This window comes from Lactuca saligna, chromosome 3 (assembly GCF_052625555.1).
Source record: "Lactuca saligna cultivar CGN05327 chromosome 3, ASM5262555v1, whole genome shotgun sequence".
Lineage (NCBI taxonomy): Eukaryota > Viridiplantae > Streptophyta > Magnoliopsida > Asterales > Asteraceae > Lactuca > Lactuca saligna.
This window is the reverse complement of record NC_136419.1, coordinates 146849230-146864497: the sequence shown is the minus strand read 5'-3', so window position 1 is coordinate 146864497 and position 15268 is coordinate 146849230.

The following is a 15268-nucleotide window of genomic DNA, read 5'->3' as shown; positions in this document are numbered from 1 at the left end:
TTATACCTAAAACAACATGTAAATGAGCGGTCAACTACCGAAATAGTCGGTGAGTTCATAGGTTTAAAACACAACATAATTTTAAATCAAGAAAGTCTAGAAATTGATAAAAGTTTCCAGAAATGAATGTTCGTTGCTAAAATGAGTAATAAAGTTTCCAATAATATAAGTGCATTGCCAAAATGAGTAATAAAGTTTTCAATGATAGAAGTTCATCGCTAAAATGAGTAATAAAGTTTCCAATAATAGAAGTTTGTTGCTATAATGAGTAAGCAAGTTAGTATGTGTATAATAAGTCAAACAATGAGTTCACAACCAAGCCTATGACAGATGCCCTATCAAAAGTTAATGGTTGGAGTAAGGTGCAAAGGATTGTCAAGTTTCTAATAACGCAATCCATAATGAGAATTGTGTAACGACCGAAAAGTCCAACTAATTTAAATTTTTCATAAACAATCCGATTTCATTAAATTATTACAAGAAGGTTTTCAATACATTATTTATCAGAATATTCCCAGGTCCATTTCATAAAACATAAACGCGAGGGACGGTACGATCACGCCTTTGCCTTGCCACAGTCTCCCGAAGAACCTGAAAAACATTAAACCACAACTGTAAGCCAGAAAGCTTAGTGAGATACCCCCAAAATACCAACCATATATACGCCCTTCCAGGCTATGACCTTCCGGTCCATAACATATTGCCTTCCGGCCCATAACATATTGCCTTCCGGCCCATAGCATAAAAAGCATACATAACATAACTGAACATAGAACAACCATGCATATCGGTTCTACTGTGTGACTGGTCCGCCGTATCAGGCCTTCAGTCCACCGGATCCACCCTCCGAGTCTAGTCATGTCCTTCGAGTCTACAGTGTGGTTGGTCCGCCCGCACCAGGCCTTCAACCCACCTGGTCCACTCTCTGAGTCTACAGTGTGACTGGTCCGCCCGCATCGGGCCTTCAGTCGGCCTGGTCCACTCTCCGAGCCTTGGCACGTCTGGTCCGCCCTCGTGAGGCCTACAGCCTATCCGGACCGCTCGTTGGGCCTTCGGAATAATCAGTCCGCCCTGGGTATCTTGGCCTACAGCACAAAGCAGGACCCGCCTCAACCCATCTCCAGTCCAAACAACCATGTGCAAATAACATACAATCATATAACAGTCATAGTCAACAAACGGAGCAAGCAGATCACATAGCATATCATTACCCTAACCAGGTTACCGACCTAACCGGTCACTAGCATAGCATCACTCTACATATCGGGAAACTGACCTTAACTAGGTCTCCAGCATATACCATCCTAGCTACCAAGATGCAGACATATCAAACAATAACATAATAACCATATCCGAATCTCAATCCAATAAAGGGACGGCCTTGGTGCCTTAGACCCTATTGATATAGTGAGGATAACTCACCTCGAAACTGTCGGCTGAAAGGATAAGATCCCGCTGCTCCGAACTCCGACACAAACTTCTCCACTAAACACCAAAACACTCAACTCAATATATACACTTATTTACCAAAATACCCCTAGAAGAAAACTGGTCAACCCTTGGACAAGGTCAAAGTCAACCCCTGACTGACTCTACTCGTCGAGTCAACCCGATGACTCGCCGAGTCCCCAAGTTCAGAACTTCCCTCAATCCACGACCTGACTCACCGAGTCACCCCGAGACTCGCCGAGTCTAACCACTCTGAGTCTACTCGCACCCAACTCACCGAGTCATCCCTTGACTCACCGATTCTCGACTCAACCAGAAAATATTGGGACTCTTCGACAAGACTCGCTGAGTCCAAGAACAGACTCGCCGAATCTAAGGCTATCTTCAACCTACTCGCCGAGTTGTTCATCCAAATCTCCGAGTTCCAGCTCATCTTCAAGCAACTCGTCGAGTCCACCCTTGTGACTCGTCGAGTACCACCGGTCTGAATCGATAAAGAAGCATTCCAGGCCATGCAATTGATCCAAAACATAGATCTAGCCTCCTACAACCCATCCATCACGTAATGTGGCAAACTTTACGTGAATCCATGAAGATCTAGGCATTATACACATTAGGGCTAAGGTTTGGGACAAGATAGCTTCACTACATACTCAATCACATGGACTTTCAGGCATTCCAACCCTTCTCTATTCCAGATCTGAGGTAGCAACCTCAGATCTAACCTCTAGACTCCAAAACACCAATAGATGTGATCTCAACACCCGCAAAAATGAAGAATCTAGACAATATCAGCTCAAGAACGAGATATTACCTTCAAAGAATGCCCCAACAGCAATTAAACTTGAATCCAAGCAAAACCCTTTGATCCAAGCCTTTTCTCCTTCAAGATTTCTTCAACTAGCACTTTTCCAAGCTCCAATTTGCCCAACAATGGTGTTCCTCCACGAAATTAGGGTTTCTGGGGCTCAAGGGGAATCAAAGAGGCTGGGGAGGAAACATAATGTTCTTTATATAGAGCTCAACCCAGAGAATTAGGGTTTTTCTCCACTCAGCACCTACTCGCCGAGTCCATCTTTGGACTCGTCGAGTAGGCCACTTGACACGCGACCAAAGTCGCGACCTACTCGCCGAGTCCATCCATGGACTCGCCGAGTTGCCCTCCAAAACATACACTTTTAGCCCTTCAACTCTAATCTTGCTATTCTGGGATGTTACAATTCTCCCCCACTTAAATTAGGCTTCGTCCTCGAAGCCTACGGAAACTCATCTCCAAAAATACTCCCACAACACGCCACCTGGCCTTAACCGGACCAGGTCCCTCAAGGCATACCCAACGAATCTCAAACTCACTTTCTCTTTCCATACGGTGTCCTGACCACCGTCTTAAGTCGGGCACCGGCTGTACCCTTCGATAACCGCACTCAACAACCGAGAATCACCCATAATCCATTACTGCTCCAAATCACAACCATTACTCGACCCATATGAGCTATAATTAACTTTGCACCACCCGATTCCCGATCCGAGTCCAACTCTATCCATTCCAAGCTAACAGAAAGACACACTCTTCAGAGAAACTCCCATGAGTTCTCTTCTTGCAATCGCATGCACATGCTGAACTAGCTCTAGCACCTTCGGGTCAGGAAATCCATCACTCTGACGATCCTCAAAACATCCCTCAAGATGATCCATTGATACACAAATCCTTTCCCGAAATCAAACTGGGAACCCAAAACTCAATATCTGCATCCCTTACCAGCCTCTTGACTTTACAGCCTCGGAAATCCCTTCTGCAACCCCGGCAGGCATCCCCTCATGATCTCATCCCAAACCACCGCCCCACACGCTGCTCAATGGCCACCGTCGGACCACTCCGATCATAACTCTACAGTGCCGCTTTCACTTCCGTGAATTTGCACTCCTTTTCGGAATTTCATTCCTCCCTCTTTCCTTACCAAGGAAACCACTCGACCGCCTTGTCACCACGACAAGTACTATGGTGCTCACCCCACGCTACACCACCTCTTTAAAGCACACCCGATATCCATTCAACACAACTACTCTGACTCTCATTGCAGGGACTCTCAAGCCCATGCACTATCTTCACTGATCAAGATCACTACCCGGGACCAGACCTTCCAATGCAATCACACTGCAACATACGCAATACATAACCTCAAACCGATCCAACAATACTCGCAGAGTCTTCAGCATGACTGGACCGCCTCACCAGGCCTTCAACCAATCTGGACCACTCTCAGAACCTTCAGCCAATCTGGACTGCTCTCAGTGCCTTCAGTCTGGCTGGACCGTCCTCCGAGCCTTCGGCCTGACTGGTACGCCTACCGGCCTTCAGTCTATCCGGACCGCTCAACTACCATTCATCATTATGAGATATCTCTTCGGGAAATCCTCATGTGCATACCATTCTAGCACTCTAGGGGTTCCGAACTTTATCCCCATTATACATACTCGATCCCGGCCTGCTCCCAGGCCTTCCACAATCAAATGCCCTACGTCTGTATTCCGCCCAGCACGCCTGTTACTCACCCATACGAGCCTGCTCTCGGCTGATAGAAATATCGTTGAATTCCCCAAGCAGCTAAATAACCTCTCAAGCCTAACGACCATCCGGAGAATTTCCAATTCTCCCCCACTTAACACACTGACAATTAACCACCGGTCGCGATCACCGATCTCCCAAAAAAACCTTGCAGAAAAACCAACACTTATACGCAAATCGTTTCTCACTAGTGCTAACAACTTTCATAAAAATCATATTTCCACATTGAACAACCCGCTCAAAAGAAACCCAATCTTCAAATATCCATTCTTCAGACTGCAGAGGCTACCCGACATTCAAACCAGCGACGTATCCGCCACTAATCCTCACAAGGATAATCAATGATAGCTCGAAGCACTAATCCATAACCATATCGATCCTTCAGGGAACAAAGGATACCAAAACGAAATCCCGAACACAACTTGCCAAACCCTCAAGGAACAATGGATATCACACGAACACCCGAAACGCAATTCCATAACCATCCAACGAGACTAGCAGATAACGATACTCCACAATAATCATAAATAATCAAAACAACAGGAAAGAAACATACCCGTAGCAGCAAGATGAAAAGCACGACCCTAAGCCCTTGGGGGCTCCGCTCCACTCTGACCTCCACCTGTGATCCTCAACGTGGCCGGTGCTAGAGCCTGCACCGGTCCTGCAGCAACCTGTGGACAGTTGACCCTCAAGTGTCCAACCTAATGACAATGATAACATATCCTCAAATCCCGAACCGGCACAGACTGCCGACAATCCCTCGCATAGTGTCCCTCCTTTCCGCACTTGCCGCATGTTCCACCAGATTGACAAACTCCGGCGTGACCCCTCCCACACTTTCCAAAAACGTGGTTGCCCTGATCTCCCATCATGGAATCAACGGTCTTAGATCGTTTCGTCGCCGACTGCGACTAAACCGGAGCTTGCCTCAGCTCACGCATCTGCAACTCAATCTCTAACTCACGCCGCCTAGCGGCCTCCTGCAACTCCAACAAGGTCTCGCACCTCTGCGCGGACACAAACTGCCTGATGTCCCTCTTTAGCATACTCAGATATCGGGACATCTGAGCCTTCTCCGAAGCGAACTCCCGATACTGAAAACCTCTACTAGCTCCTCCCCCTGCCACTGCTACAGCCGTTGTAGCCGCTGCGGCAGCCGTCTCCGTGAGAGCCGCATAGCGCTCATCAAAATACTCCACCATGGCGGTCTTGATCGACCCAAACAGTTCCGGCAGCTCAGCCTGGAACAATGTAGCAACCTCATTATGCAGGATCTCACGAATCCTCGCATCCAAATCACGCGTACTCATCTGACCGACAACCTCGAGCGGTACGGAACCACCCGGAACTCCCTCTCCTGCTCCTGATCCTGACCCGGATCCACTCCCAGTGTAACAGCCCGGATCCCCAAGTATCTTTACTTTCATATTTTTGATATTCCGTGAGGGGACTCGGCGAGTTGGAGGTCGAACTCGCCGAGTCGGGTCGCGGTTTTGGGCGGAGGTTCGCATCCGGACCCGGCGAGTCCAAGGGATGGACTCGGCGAGTCCGCGCTGTTTAATGAAACCCTAATTTCCCGGTCCTAAGCCCTATTTAAAGGACCTTATGGCCTTCATTTGCGGCCACCTTGATCCCTAAGTGCACCCATACGACTGTGAGCCCTTGTGAGTGTGATAAGAGGCCATTTGTTCATCATATTGTGTATTATTGCAAGAAAGGAGGGAGAAGATCAAGCTTGAAGAGTTGGGGAGCTTGGATCTGCTTCTATTTCATCAAGGGAACCTTCTTGAGGTAACTTTCAGAGCTAAACTTCGTATTTTGGGTTGATGTGTCAAATCTAGGGTTTCTTCTTGCCTTATTTGGCTTAAATTGGAAGTATGAAAGGTCCCATGGAGATATGGAACCTAGATCTGGACCTTAGCAGGTCCAAGAGGCCCCATATAACAAGCTTTATGTCCATTCTTTTGAGTTAGAAGCTAGGGTTTCCATATTAGAGGTTATTTCTCCAAAATGCGCCTTGTATGCATTGCATGGCGACCAAGACTAAGACTTTACGTGATAAATAACCTTGGGAAGGCCAGATCTATGTGTGTATGGAACGGATCTGACCGCAAAAGCCAGTTTTAGCTGATGCATGGCATGGACTCGCTGAGTCTGAAGAACAGACTCGACGAGTCGCTTGAAGATTGTCCTTGAGACCACCCAGTGTGTAGTCCTGACCGAGTTGTGGGTGACTCAGTGAGTCGCAGAGAGTTAGAAAGGTTTTGACAGGTGGACCGAGTCAAGTTGGGACTCGCCGAGTTGTCCTTGCGACTCGGCGAGTTGAGTCGCGGTGGCCCCGTGATTCAAGCCCACGTGGAACTCATCGAGTCGGGGGAGTACTCGACGAGTCAAAGGGAAAATCCTTGCGAGTTGGTTAAAACGCGTAGACTCGCCGAGTCCGATCCAATTGACCAAAGACTGTTGACCAAGTCAACCTGTGTTGACTTGATATGGATGGTCAACCTTAGTGGAACAAGTAATAATTATAGATTCATGATATCATACGAGGATTACAGCTCGAGGTTTCGAGCACGAGTGATTCCAGGGTTCACGATTAGCGAGGCATACGAGGTGAGTCTTCTCACTATACTGTACCCGGAAGGGTTTGACTGTGTGACCGGAAGGTCGAATATGATATGAGATATATGTGTGATAAGTTATTCATTATATGTGCCATGTATGATATGCTTGATTTGGGCCAGAAGGAAACATGTTATGGGCCGGAAGGTGTGGTCATATGGACCGTAAGGTTGACGTGGGTAGGACCGGAAGGTTTACCCAGTCGGGACGGAAGTCCCCTGAGACACATGGACCGGAAGGTCAAGGCCTGGAAAGGCGTACGTGCGTAGGTTGTATTTTGGGGAACTCACTAAGCATTTATGCTTACAGTGGTTGTGTTATGTGTTTTTGGTACTAGCGAGGACCGTGGGAAGGCGCCGGCGTGATCGTACACACACTCGGGGAAACCATTTTGTGATCTCTTGTTATGTAATCGGTCGTGACTAAACTCATTACTCAATGTTTTGATGATTGTAAAAATGAAAAATTTTTGGTTTCGGAATTTATGACGTTACAAGTTGGTATCAGAGCCTAGGTTTGAGGGATTCGGGTACACCTTCGGGCGTAACTGAACTCAAACTGGGGATTTGAGAAAATTTTAATTAATAAATCAATAAAAAATCTGATAAGTGATTTTGAGACAACCAAAGAAGAAAGAGTGTGTACGATCAGCCAGCGCCCGAACGGTAAAATCCCCAAAATACTCTTACAATATGTGTTATGAGATATGATATGATATGATACGCATGCTAGTAGACTAGGTATACATATTAGGACTAGCGTGGCCTGATTTTGTGATGCCTTAGTCTAGGGAAACCTGCTTCTATGAGGTGCTTGAGAGTGAGTGGGTAACTAGTGTATGATAAGAATAGAGTACTCAGGATTCGGGGTTCGGGGAGGAGGACTTGGGGTGAATACCGACGCGGTGTAATTGGTAGTATTGGGCCCGTATTATCAAGGACACCGGGTCAGTGGGCAGCCCAAGTAAAAATCCATGGGTAATGGAGACTGAGTAGGACTGCGTTATCGAGTGCGATTATGCTCGATAGAGTCTCTGATATTTTTATGTTGTATTTCAGAGACATCATGGTTGGACCACAACACAGACCTGATACGAGTGGTGTGACTGACGAAGAGCTTCGTCAGATGATTCATGAGGAGGTAGCTGCAGCGATCCGGGCCGAGATTCCGGAGATGTTTGGGACTATTAAGACCATGCTGATGGAGACATTTGATGAGTGGTACGCCGTGTTGACTGAGGCTGCCGCCGCTGCAGCTACCGCAGCTGTGGCCGCTGCCAGACCACAGGGGGGTGACTCGTTGCTGTTCCGGGAGTTCAGCAACACGAAGCCACCAGAGTTTGACGGGACGCAGGATCCGATTGCTGCGATGAGATGGATTGCTGATATCGAGGGATGATTCTATACTTGTTCATGTCCGGAGCATCTGAGGGTACGGTTCGCCTTGAACCAGCTCCGCCTGGGAGCAAAGGATTGGTGGAAGTTCGTGACGGTGAACTTCACTCTGGCGGAGGTCTCAGCTGTGACTTGGGAGAGGTTTACTGATATGTTCAGAGACGAGTATGTTCCCCCAGTGGAGAGGGAACGGTTGGTTCAGGAGTTCTTGATCCTCAAGCAGGGTAATGATTCTGTTACGGTGATCACGCGGAAGTTTCATGAGAGGGCGATGTTCTGCCCCGAACAGGTGTCCATGGAGCAGGCTCGGATGAGTCGGTATTTAGGAGTGCTGAGGAGGGATATCCGGGATTTCGTATCGAACTCGTCATATCAGACTTTTTCTGAGCTTCAGGAGAATGCCAGGAAGCGTGAGATCGAGTTGGAGACCCAGGCCATGGAGGAGGCCGAGTCTCAACGGGTGGATCGGCGGCCAGCTCAATCTCAGCCGGCAGCCAAGCAGATCAAGTCCGCCGATTCGAGATCTAGGGGTCAGAAGAGCCGCACTTGCGGAAAGTGCGGCAAGGGTCATGAGGGGGCATGTCGATCGGGTGCTTGCTACAAGTGTGGCAAGGAGGGGCACATTGCTAGAGATTGCCCCAAGGGATTCATGGTTTGCTTTCATTGCAACCAGACTGGCCATCGGAAGGCTGAGTGCCCCCAGCTTCGCCAGGGATCTACGCCTGCTGCCAGGGTTCCCGAGGTTCGGCTAGTGAAGGCCGAGGCTCCGAAGGCTCATGGGAGAGCTTTCCAGTTGACTGCGGAGGAGGTCCGTGCGGCGCCTGATGTCGTGGCCGGTATGTATTCTTTCATGTATTTACATTTATACTGAGATATTGTGCTTATATTATTATATGCGTAGGTACTTTTCTTGTGAATCATGTGCCTGCTTTGGTATTGTTCGACTCGGGTGCGATTCGGTCTTTTGTTTCGTTGGCTTTTAGCCAGCACATCGGTATCGATCGGGACGTGATGAGTCGACCCCTGCGAGTTACTATAGGAAATGAGAAAGCGGTATACGCCACCGAGGTGATTCGAGGATGCGTGCTCGAGATTTTCGAGGTCGAGTTTCCTATAGACTTGGTCCCTATAGCTATGGGTGATGTCTGCGTTATCATGGGCATGGACTGGTTAAGTAAGTTTGGAGCAGTCATTGACTGCAAGAGACAGCTGGTGATGATTCGAGACCCTAGTGGGGGAGTGCTCACGGTTTATGGCGAGGGGACCCGGTGTGGTTCGGCGTTTTGTTCGGCTGCCAGGGCAAGGCAGAGTTTGCAGCAGGGCTGTGATGGATTCATAGCCTACTTGATGGATACTCGTGTGACCGTGGAGAGGCCCAATTTAATTGATGACGTCCCGGTTGTATGCGAGTTTTCGGATGTGTTCCCCGAAGAGTTACCGGGTGTGCCTCCGGAGAGGCAAGTGGAGTTTCGTATCGATTTGGTTCCGGGAGCAGCGCCCATCGCCAAGGCGCCTTATCATCTCGCTCCGCCGGAAATGCAGGAATTATCCTTGCAGCTTCAGGAGCTGTTAGGAAAGGGATTCATTCAACCAAGTAGCTTGCCTTGGGGAGCGCCGATTTTATTCGTCAAGAAAAAAGATGGTTCACATCGGATGTGTATCGATTATCGGGAGTTGAACAAGTTGACGGTTAAGAACCGATATCCGTTACCTAGGATCAACGATCTGTTTGATCAGTTGCAGGTGGCATCTTGGTTTTCCAAGATTGACTTGAGGTCGGGGTATCATCAGATGAGGGTTCGCGAGGAAGATATCCAAAAGACAGCTTTCAGGACTCGTTACAGACATTATGAGTTTGTGGTGATGCCTTTTGGGCTCACCAATGCCCCGGCCGCATTCATGGATCTCATGAACCGGGTGTGCCGACCGATGCTGGATCGGTCGGTGATCATATTCATCGATGACATTTTGGTGTATTCAAGAACTAGGGATCAACATGAGGAACATTTGAGGGAGATTCTTCGGGTTTTGAGATAGGAGAGACTGAATGCCAAGTTCTCCAAGTGTGATTTCTGGTTACGAGAGGTCCAGTTCCTCGGGCATCTTGTTAACCAAAAAGGGATATTGGTCGACCCGGCCAAGATTGAGGCGGTGTTGAGGTGGGAGGTGCCGAGATCGCCCACCGAGATCAGGAGTTTTCTGGGCTTGGCTAGATATTATCGCAGGTTTATCAAGGATTTCTCCAAGATCGTTGTGCCGCTCACTAGGATGACCCGGAAGGGTGTTACGTTTTCATGGGGACCGGAGCAGCAGTCCTCATTCGAGACGCTTCGTCAGAAATTGTGCGAGGCTCCAGTGCTTGCACTCCCGGAAGGGATGGAGGATTTTGTGGTATACTGTGATGACTTTATATCGGGTTTGGGGGCGGTGCTTATGCAGAGGGGTCATGTGATAGCGTACGCTTCGAGACAGTTGAAGCCTCATGAGTCAAGATATCCCACGCATGACCTGGAATTGGGGGCGGTGGTGTTTTCCCTCAAGATCTGGCGACACTATTTGTATGGGGTTCGGTGTACGATATACACGGACCATAAGAGCTTGAAGTACTTGATGGATCAGCCAAATCTGAATATGCGACAGAGAAGGTGGTGGATGTGGTGAAGGATTACGATTGTGAGATCCTGTACCACCCGGGCAAGGCTAATGTGGTAGCCGAGGCATTGAGCCGTAGGGCGGATAGCGCCCCGATCCGAGATATTTGTATGAGATTAACGGTATTGACCCCGATTATGGATATTATTCGAGGAGCTCAGGTGGACGCTGCAAAGCCAGAACATCAGAAGAAGGAGCGGGTTGTAGGTCAGGTATCAGGATTTGTCACGGATGGCCGAGGGCTTATGACTTTTCAGGGTCGGATTTGGGTGCCGTTTATGGGCGGTGCGCGCACTATTTTGATGGAGGAAGCACATCGATCGAAATTCTCGATTCATCCTGGTGCTACGAAAACGTATTTGGATCTCAAGAAGGAGTACTGGTGGCCCTATATGAAAAGGGGTGTCGCTTGGTTTGTCGAGAGGTGCTTGACTTGTCGGCAGGTCAAGGCCAAGCACCAGTGACCGCACGGTAAGCTGCAACCGCTAGAGATTCCCAAATGGAAGTGGGAACAAATCACTATGGATTTTATCACCAAGTTACCGCGAACGGCAAGGGGAGTCGATGTGATTTGGGTGATCGTGGATCGGCTGACGAAGAGCGCTCATTTTCTAGCCATCAGCGAGAGCTCTTCTGTGGAGAAGTTGGCTGAGTTATATGTGAGGGAAGTAGTATCTCGGCATGGGGTGCCGATCTCGATTATTTCGGACCATGACGTGAGTTTCACTTCCAGGTTCTGGAAGAAGTTTTATGAGGAGTTGGGTACTAGGTTACATTTCAGTACTGCATATCATCCCCATACAGACGGTCAGAGTGAGTGGACGATTCAGAAACTCGAGGACATGCTTCGGGCATGTGTGTTGGACTTCGGAGGAAGCTGGGACACCTATCTACCTTTTAGCAGAGTTCTCGTACAACAACAGCCATCATTCAAGCATTAGTATGCCACCCTTTGAGATGTTGTATGGGCGGAGGTGTCGCACCCCCATCTTTTGGGGTGAGGTGGGACAGCAGGTTATGGGTAGCACGGAGATCGTGCTTCAGACGACCGAGCAAATTCAGCTGGTTAGGCAGAGGTTGTTGACCGCTCAGAGCCGACAGAAGAGTTATGCAGATAGACGACGGTCCGAGCTTGAGTTTCAAGTTTGTGATCTTGTACTCCTGAAGGTCTCTCCTTGGAAAGGAGTGATTCAGTTCAGGAAGAGGGGCAAGTTGGGGCCCCGATATATTGGTCCTTTCCGTGTGATCGTGAGGGTGGGCCGGGTAGCGTACCGTTTAGACTTGCCAGCAGAGTTGGGACAGATTCACAACACTTTCCATGTGTTGCAGTTGAGGAAGTGTATAACCGACGAATCAGCGGTGGTTCCGTTAGGGGATATTCATGTGGATGCAAGCCTGAATTATGCTGAAAGACCATTAGCCATCAGAGATCGGAAGATTAAGGTTTTGAGGAACAAGGAGGTACCCCTGGTATTGGTTCAGTGGCAGCATCGGAAGGGATCGGAGATGACCTAGGAGCCGGAACGTGAGATGCGGGAGCAGCATCCGGAGCTATTTGCCTAGTGGGACTTCGAGGGCGAAGTCTTATTCTAGTGGGGGAGAATTGTAACAGCCCGGATCCCCAGGTATCTTTACTTTCATATTTTTGATATTCTGTGAGGGGACTCGGCGAGTTGGAGGTCGAACTCGCCGAGTCGGGTCGTGGTTTTGGGCGGAGGTTCGCGTCCGGACTCGGTGAGTCCAAGGGATGGACTCGGCGAGTCCGCGCTGTTTAATGAAACCCTAATTTCCCGGTCCTAAGCCCTATTTAAAGGACCTTATGGTCTTCATTTGCGGCCACCTTGATCCCTAAGTGCACCCATACGACTGTGAGCCGTTGTGAGTGTGATAAGAGGCCATCTGTTCATCATTTTGTGTATTATTGCAAGAAAGCAGGGAGAAGATCAAACTTGAAGAGTTAGGGAGCTTGGATCTGCTTCTATTTCATCAAGGGAACCTTCTTGAGGTAACTTTCAGAGCTAAACTTCGTATTTTGGGTTGATGTGTCAAATCTAGGGTTTCTTCTTGCCATATTTCGCTTAAATTGGAAGTATGAAAGGTCCCATGGAGATATGGAACCTTGATCTGGACCTTAGCAGGTCCAGGAGGCCCCATATAACAAGCTTTATGTCCATTCTTTTGAGTTAGAAGCTAGGGTTGCCATATTAGAGGTTATTTCTCCAAAATGAGCCTTGTATGCGTTGCATGGCGACCAAGACTGAGACTTTACGTGATAAATAAGCTTGGGAAGGCCAGATCTATGTGTGTATGGAACGGATCTGACCGCAAAAGCCAGTTTTAGCTGATGCATGCCATGGACTCGCCGAGTCTGAAGAACAGACTCGACGAGTCGCTTGAAGATTGTCCTTGAGACCACCCAGTGTGTAGTCCTGATCGAGTTGTGGGTGAATCAGTGAGTCGCAGAGAGTTAGAAAGGTTTTGACAGGTGGACCGAGTCAAGTTGGGAATCGCCGAGTTGTCCTTGCGACTCGGCGAGTTGAGTCACGGTGGCCCCGTGATTCAGGCCCAGGTGGAACTCGTCGAGTTGGGGGAGTACTCGACGAGTCAAAGGGAAAATCCTTGCGAGTTGGTTAAAACGTGTTGACTCGCCGAGTCACTATAGTGCACTCACCGAGTCCGGTCCAATTGACCAAAGACTGTTGACCAAGTCAACCTATGTTGACTTGATATGGATGGTCAACCTTAGTGGTACAAGTAATAATTATAGATTCATGATATCATAGGAGGATTACAGCTCGAGGGTTCGAGCACGAGTGATTCCAGGGTTCACGATTAGTGAGGCATACGAGGTGAGTCTTCTCACTATACTGTACCCAGAAGGTCGAATATGATATGAGATATATGTGTGATAAGTTATTCGTTATATGTGCCATGTATGATATGCTTGATTTGGGCCGGAAGGCAACATGTTATGGGCCGGAAGGCGTGGTCATATGGACCTTAAGGTTGACGTGGGTAGGACCGGAAGGTTTACCCAGTCGGGACGGAAGTCCCCTGAGACACATGGACCGGAAGGTCAAGGCCTGGAAAGGCGTACGTGCGTAGGTTGTATTTTGGGGAACTCACTAAGCATTTATGCTTACAGTGGTTGTGTTATGTGTTTCAGGTACTAGCGAGAACCGTGGGAAGGCGTCGGCGAGATCGTACACACACTCGGGGAAACCATTTTGTGATCTCTTGTTATGTAATCGGTCGTGACTAAATTGTTACATTGGAACCTAAACTCATTACTCAATGTTTTGGTGATTGTAAAAATGAAAATTTTTTGGTTTCGGAATTTATGACGTTACACCCAGCATGCCCTGAAATCTCCATACTGAAAATAAAACACCAAAATCTCAGACACCTCCCACTATCCCGGGAACCAACTCTCAACCCAACCCTAGAGGTCATGGTTTCCCTGATAGGCGTATGGGTCCTGTGCTTTCAGTAGTACGGGCCCATACTACCTTCCACACCTACCCATATTTGTATGAAGTATTACCACAACACCCTAGTGACAAATACACATAGCAAGCGCTCGATCCTCACTCCTAGAGGAACACTGAAACCCTCAATAGAGGAACCCTAGGCTAACAAGCGTCACATAACAGGCAACATTATCATGAAATCCTGAAGATCCCTAGCCTATCACTAGCATGCTGTTCTATTAAATCTCAAATAAACAAATGTCATGAATGGTAATTTGGGGTTACTTACTGGCTCCGGCTGATCGTACCTCCGTGTCCTCCTTTACTTATTTTGAAAACCATTTAAAATTCTCTTTTGAAAACCCTCCTCGATTTGAGACAGGAGTCACACAAGTGTTCCTCCAATTCACTCAAACCAAGGGTGTGATACCAACTTGTAACGACCGAAAAGTCCAACTAATTTTAATTTTTCAAAAACAATCCGATTTCATTAAATTATTACAAAAAGGTTTTCAATACATTATTTATCAGAATATTCCCAGGTCCATTTGATAAAACATAAATGCGAGGGACGGTATGATCACGCCTTTGCCTTGCCACAGTCTCCCAAAGAACTTGAAAAACATTAAAACACAACTGTAAGCCCGAAATCTTAGTGAGATACCCCCAAAATACCAACCACATATACGCCCTTCCAAGCTACGACCTTCCGGTCCAAAACATATTGCCTTCCGGCCCATAGCATAAAAAGCATACATAACATAACAGAACAAAGAACAGCCATGCATATCGGGTCTACTGTGTGACTGGTCCGCCGTATCGGGCCTTCAGTCCACTGGATCCACCCTCCGAGTCTAGTCATGTCCTTCGAGTCTACAGTGTGGTTGGTTCGCCCGCACCGGGCCTTCAACCCATCTGGTCCACTCTCTAAGTCTACAGTGTGACTGGTCTGCCCACATCGGGCTTTCAGTCGGCCAGGTCCACTCTCCGAGCCTCGGCATGTCTGGTCCGCCCTCGTGGGGCCTACAGCCTATCCGAACCGCTCGCTGGGCCTTAAGAATAACCGGTCCTCCCTGGGTATCTTGGCCTATAACACAAAGCAGGACCCGCCT